The 6695-nt window shown below is 34.0% G+C and overlaps 1 protein-coding gene across 1 annotated transcript in view; it reads left to right on the top strand.

The window, feature by feature from the left end:
• The first annotated feature begins 1364 nt into the window (after positions 1 to 1364).
• Positions 1365 to 6695, top strand: part of LOC100159857 (transcriptional repressor scratch 2) — a 20636-nt gene continuing 15305 nt past the window's right edge. The window contains exon 1 of the mRNA XM_001951342.5: positions 1365 to 1700. The gene's annotated coding sequence lies outside the window, so the exon portion shown is untranslated. The remainder of the gene's footprint in view (positions 1701 to 6695) is intronic.

The following is a 6695-nucleotide window of genomic DNA, read 5'->3' as shown; positions in this document are numbered from 1 at the left end:
CTGTAATGAATGATATTAAATTTGAATTCAATGATATAATAACATCATCAACATTGTCTTATTCTGTGATAACATTATATAAGAAAAACGATTTTGAGCGAAAACAGTCATGTAACGATTTTCTTATTTTATTGTAATTAAAAACGAATGACTGTAGATACTTGAAAATTTCACTGAATGATTATATTAGCATTTTCTATACACGATAACATTTTGAAAATAATTTGACTCTTTTTGAGCTGTTTATGGATATTGTCAGTTATAAATTTTTTTAGTTTTTTTTTCTATAAATGTCAATAAAATTTAATTTCTTGGGTAAAAAAGCGCGAAAATTGAATTCAAGGCTCCTGATATATTGTTACAAAAGCAGTTGATAAATATTAAAAATACATAAGCACAATTTTTTTTATAAGGATTTAAAGTTGGAATTTTGACAAAATGTATCAAATTTAAAATGTGATAATTATTTTGTAGTAAACAAAATGGGTAAAACGTTCAACTTTTATAGCCAAGGATTGAAAATTTAAAACAAGGTTCTACGTAAATAGGTAAATATATAAATTACTTTATTCACAATAATATCATTATCATCAATAGTAATATCATAGTAATATCATAGGCTGACTGATCGTTTTCGCTCAGAATCGTTTTTCTTATACAATGATATTATATCCTTGAATTCTAATTTAACACCATCCATTACAATGACCCACTTTTAACCTACTGTACAGCAGAACGATATCCACTTACCCCCCCTTTTTTATTTTTAAGAAAGACATTATTAATTTCAAATTGCGAATCAGAATACGAAAATATGTGGAAAAAAATATTAATTTCAAATTGCGAATCAGAATACGAAAATATGTGGAAAAAAATATTATTTAAAATAAAGTTGAGGCTTCGGAATTATGATTAGTGTAGAATTCAGACATTTAAAATGGATCACTCTGTATATTAGGGATAGAATATACAATATTATTCGTGGCACATTCTGAACGCGATATTCTATATTACGTTTAGATCAATTTTGAGCCCCAAATGAGCTGAAGTGGTTGTTACAAAATATTATAATAATATAATACGCCGGTATAGCCGTGCAGTCGCATACTATTTCACTATTATAGCTAATATTATTATTACAATCGTAAACCGCAGTCGAGTCTCGACGACGACCACTTGCCGGGATCGTCGCGTCGCACGTGTTGCCCGACGCTGGCACGCGTCGCCGTCGGTGGTGCAGCAGTGTCGAGAGTCCACAAGTCGCCGGTTTTTATTTTTAAACACTGACCACCCGCCCCCGCCCCGCCGACCACCACACGCGGGCCGCGCGTATAAATACTGAAATGACTGCGACGACGTCGCCGCCGCCAACGGTGTGTACGCACTATACGCGGTACCCCGCGGGTGTTTACGGCACGCGCGTGTTCGCGCACCGCAGTAGTCGTACAGCACAACACGGTGTCGTCTGTCGACGGGCCCACTGCGAAACGCGCCCCGCACGCGACCACCAAACGACGGACCGCGGCACCTCCACCACCACCGACCGATAGCGAAAAAATATTAATTTAATATTGTAATAATATTTCGTCGGTGCCGCGTGGCGAAGATGCGGTTGCGCTTGGCAGAGCTGCAGCAGCGGTGAGCTTTTCCAGCGGTCTACGAACTACCCACCGACCGACACTCCGCCTACACGAATCCCGGTAAGACAGCAGTTTTTATAATATTGTTATTGTTGTCATTATTAATACTATTATAACGTCACCATGTCGCATTACACGGTCGCATACTCGCATACGATAGGAAGAATATTATGATCGTATTTATATTTTATAATATTATAATACTTTATTGTGCCCGAACACGTTTCTATCCAATATCGACCTACAGAATGATGTGATTCTTAAACCGCAACATCTTATTAGCCAAGGAATCAGTGGTGGATCTAGGATTTTTTATGGCGGGTGCTATGTTGATAATAGGGCGCATTAGGTATTTATCATGAACAACTTCGGTGTAAAAACATATTTAACCCAAGTAATTTATACAGATATACTAAAAAAAAGTTGAATATTATGCGGAACGATGGGTGCTTCAGCTTCCAAGTACCAGGGGAGCAATGCCAATGAAAAAACTGAGGGTGCTGAAGCCCCTCTATTTATTTTCATATTGTCTTATGGTTATGGATACCAGAATATTAACTATTAAAATATAAATTACCATAAACAAATTTGGGGGGTGCTAATTTCAAAATTGGGGGTGCACCTAGCACACTTAAGCACGTTCCCTCCTAAATCTGCCACTGCAAGGAGTATTGTTTTTTCAATTCCTACGATGTTTCCTGATTTACGAATTACACCCAGTTTATAATCGGTAAGTATTCCATAACACCTATTCCATCTTTAAGGGTTGACTCTCTCCTCCGGTGGTTTTCCGTTTTCGTTAACACATATTATTATATAAATTACCAATATTGAATATATTTTATCAACAGTTATGCTTGGTGGATAAAATGGGAAATTTTGTGGAAAATAATGTAGATGGAGGGGGGTAATTTACTTGTCACCGTGGGCCTCGAGTCTCTACTAAACTCGAGTTTAGTAACGACTAACGAATAATAATAGTTAATATGTATGTATATGTATAAGGTATGTTGTGTAACTCGGGTTCTGATAAGAGGATTCCGTGTGAATTTTCCACAAGATGTACGCGTACCTATATTAGTAAGCAATTTCGTTTCGTCAATCTCGCCGTCGCTTGACATTTATTTTTCCGAATTGGTCTTGAACAGTTGAACGTTGACATTACACGCGTATAATAATTAATAGATATCCATAATCACGTATTTAGTGTTCATAATGTGTACCCGCGAAGAATGGTCTCTGCAGCATTTTGACCGCTTAAAAATGTCCAAAATTTGTCTTCTCGCCAATATTGTTGACCCAAAAACCGTCGATGGACGATTTACTAAAATATCCACTCGCGGATATTGGTTGTGTCGGACGTGTTGAGTCGCTTTTCAAATAATTCGGTCGACCATTCTCCGACTGTCGCTCGCACTGAATTTCCACACTGACACCACAGTACCTTCGCAGTCTCTATGAAGATGAGGGTTTACGTGATTAGTCGGACGCGGGCACATAGTTCCAGAACAATAATCGTCTCGTCCAAGGTTACACTAACGCGAATTGCGACGGCGTTGTGTTTATCGATTACATTCATTAGTGCTGTGGGTTACATCACTTGGCCTTTCCATCGCCATCCAACTGTCGTATTATAGTGTACCTACATAATATGTAACATTACGTATTTTATTAAATGTATTAGGTGTATTATAATATTATGCCTTATGCCTATCCCGCTCGTAATAAAAATATTGCTAGCGACACGAAAAGTAATTTGTATTTGATAAGTAAGTTGAAAGTAGGTTTATTATTTCAAATGATAAATTATAAACACGTACCTGCCAGGGGCGTGCATTTTCGATTAGGTCGGTTCATAGTGGGGCACAAATACTCCGTCTTTTGGACCAATACATTATTAAAATTTGAGCAACAAGTTGCCACTCTATAGAATTCATACTCAGATCACTACCTTCATTGGTATCTGCTAAACATTTATTACTGCTATTTACTTATGTAATATATATGTCATTGTTAGACGTCACCGGTAATCACAAATCACATGAAAAATCGTAGTTGGAAGAAAAAAATCTTACGCTCGAGTGAGAATTTGAAAACAATTATCCCGTGGCTAAGGTTGCAGTGTGTATCTAAATATGTTTATTTATATGTGTGTTGGTATAGTTTTGTATGTTTAGTGGAAGTAATTCGGAAGACCAATATTTAAGAGGCTGTCAGCGCACTATTTATTTTCTCTCTCTGGCTCACACGCAACATAGACAAAATATATTTACGCAAAATCATTTTTTCTATGTGTTTAAGTAATCTTAGAGTAAAGTCACCCATGACAAAAAAGATAGAGAATTATACTTTTAAGGGAATGACATATCGATTTGTCTAAATATTGTCTCAAAACAATTTAAACATCATTTAAATTTACAACATTTTTTTATTTATTTCGAAAGTGGAATACAAAGTCAAATAATAATAAAATATAAAATCGATATGTCATTCCCTCAAAAATATTATTCTCTATCTTTTTTGTAAATTGTAATAGGTGACTTCACTCTAAGATTACTTAAACGATTTTGCGTAAATGCGTTTTGTCTATGTTGCGCGTGGGCCAGAGAGAGAAAACGAATAGTGCGCTGACATCCTCTTAATTCATACACTTACCCATCATACTCGGTTGTGGTATTTATAATTGTACTGCTGCAACACAGGCCTTCCGATTGACGTATGTCGTCTTCATATGGACAAACGAAAGTATCCGATCGGATTATACCTATATCGGATTACCTATACCTCATCGTGTTCTTCGTAGAAGTTTACGCTTGATTATTGACATACGCATCGTCGGTAGTTGAATATTTTTAATCGCTTACTGCTTAGTTATTTCTTGGTCTAATTTTTTTGTATATTCCCATTTAAAATTCAACCCAAAGTGTATACGCTGACCACGAACCGAATATTATTGACGTTTATTTTGTCAATAATAATAATAATAATTGTGTTAAATCGTGTACGGTGTACACAGTCCGCAGCCGCCATCGCCCGGAGGTATTTATGTAAGTATATATTATATTACTTATACAGTAATTTAGTGATTAGTTACGGGGACAATGTAAAAAGCGAATAATTGAAAGTCATTAACGAAAAGTATCTCGAATCTCGATTAACTACTATCCGAGCAACTATCCGTAACTTTATGCACGCACTAATCGGTTTTTTCTTTTTTTTTTTTTTATAAAACATTTTGTTAGTCATTAAAAGTTGAAGTTTGTTTCGTAAACACCGAAAAAAACTGTAAACCAAATTACAAACCAAGAGAAAAACAACGAACGTTCGATCATGAGGATAATTTATCATTTCTTGTCCAACTGAAATAATACTGAATAATATATTACCTATATAGTAATTATACATAGTTCGAATATATTTTTGTCGTATACGCAAAAAAAATTATGCTAATAGCTAATTATTGTTCTTTTGAGAGTATGGGTAAAATATAAATAATATTATATGTATAGCGGTAGTTCACTAATCACTGGTAGTTTTGTAGTACAAATAGTACAATCTCAATCTTGGCTATAGTCTGCTATAATTATAGGAGACATCAATTATAGGTAATAGGTAATAGGTCCTCAACAATTACTGAGTATACAATTTTTATTTTAATATTATGAAAACTATGACATTTTCTCAATATTCATAATATACACAATATTTTTTCAGTCTATGCTCGACGAGTACTTTGACCTTTTACATAATCATTTTGTAATATAGTATTGTAATTTCAAATAATACCCATTTTAATTAAGGAACGAACGCACCAACTAAAACGAAAAATATGGTGATAATAACGATGACAATAATATACGTAACGTCGTAACTTGGTTTGTCTATATACCTATAGTAAAATATACAGCAGCTGAGCAGCAGTACTAAAATCAAACTGTTTTAATGTTTGTTATTATTTTAATATTATTGTTATGTTTTTTAATTATTTTTTTTTTTAAGCAACCAGACACTAGTGCACATAATATGATTAATTTCGTATACATTATTTCAGGTTTTGACTTTTTAAGCATATTTTTATCAAATATTTAATATAATATCATATACCCACCTATTTAAATTAATTTCAAACTTTTTAAAAGATAAATTAGTTTTAGATTATTGTTGTCAAATAGCAGCGCTGTTGGTGAATAATTTATAAAATAATATATCGTACCTATACCGCTCCTTTTGGTTGCCATCTTTAAACACTGAAGACATTGCTTTAAATAATAAATAGCACGATTATGTAATAACAACAAACGTAATCATAACAAAGGTTTATTGAAATATTTTTGAATTTTAATTCTTAAAAGAGAGGGAAAGTAGGTAACCGTTCTGCAGTACAGTAGGTGTCGAGTGTAATACCTCGTTATTGAGTAAGCCACTGCGATGTATTAAGGCAAATGATTTTTTTTTTTGACAACGTCGATGGATCTAAATCGAAATTCGAACAAATAGTTTCTGAGTTATTATACATTGTATAGGTAAGTACTTGTGATAAGGTAAAAAAAAATATGTTTTTATAGTATAGATGTAAGTATTAAAAAATTCCAAAGTTTCAGAATTTGAATTCATGCATTATTTGTCTAAAGGAAAAAACGGCGGTGAGCACTGAACAATAGGAAGTATATACGTTTGCAAGTGAATCACTCTGTTTATACCAACATTAGGACATTATAATATCTTGTATTCGTGTCCTTTTTAATACATAAAACTAATTGTTTAATATACGCTTATAATTATACATATTTGATATTGTTATATATTATACTACCGCTGGAGCTGCGTAGCTGGATAACCACCGGTTGGCAGGGGAGCTAAGTAGAAAAGTCCATGCGGTCGTTATATGTATACGTATATATTATTATTGTTAACGGATGCGCGTGCGCGTTTCTCTCTAAAAATAATCTGCACGCAACTGTGTTTGTCTGTAGCGTGCGCGTTCGGAGAGTCTGCACGGCTACGCGTGTATATTATTGTATAATAATAATATATTATCATTCATATTATAATATA

The sequence above is a fragment of the Acyrthosiphon pisum genome, chromosome A1 (assembly GCF_005508785.2).
Source record: "Acyrthosiphon pisum isolate AL4f chromosome A1, pea_aphid_22Mar2018_4r6ur, whole genome shotgun sequence".
Classification (NCBI taxonomy): Eukaryota; Metazoa; Arthropoda; class Insecta; order Hemiptera; family Aphididae; genus Acyrthosiphon; species Acyrthosiphon pisum.
Note: the sequence above shows the minus strand (reverse complement) of the source record. Positions and strands in the feature narration are given on the sequence as shown.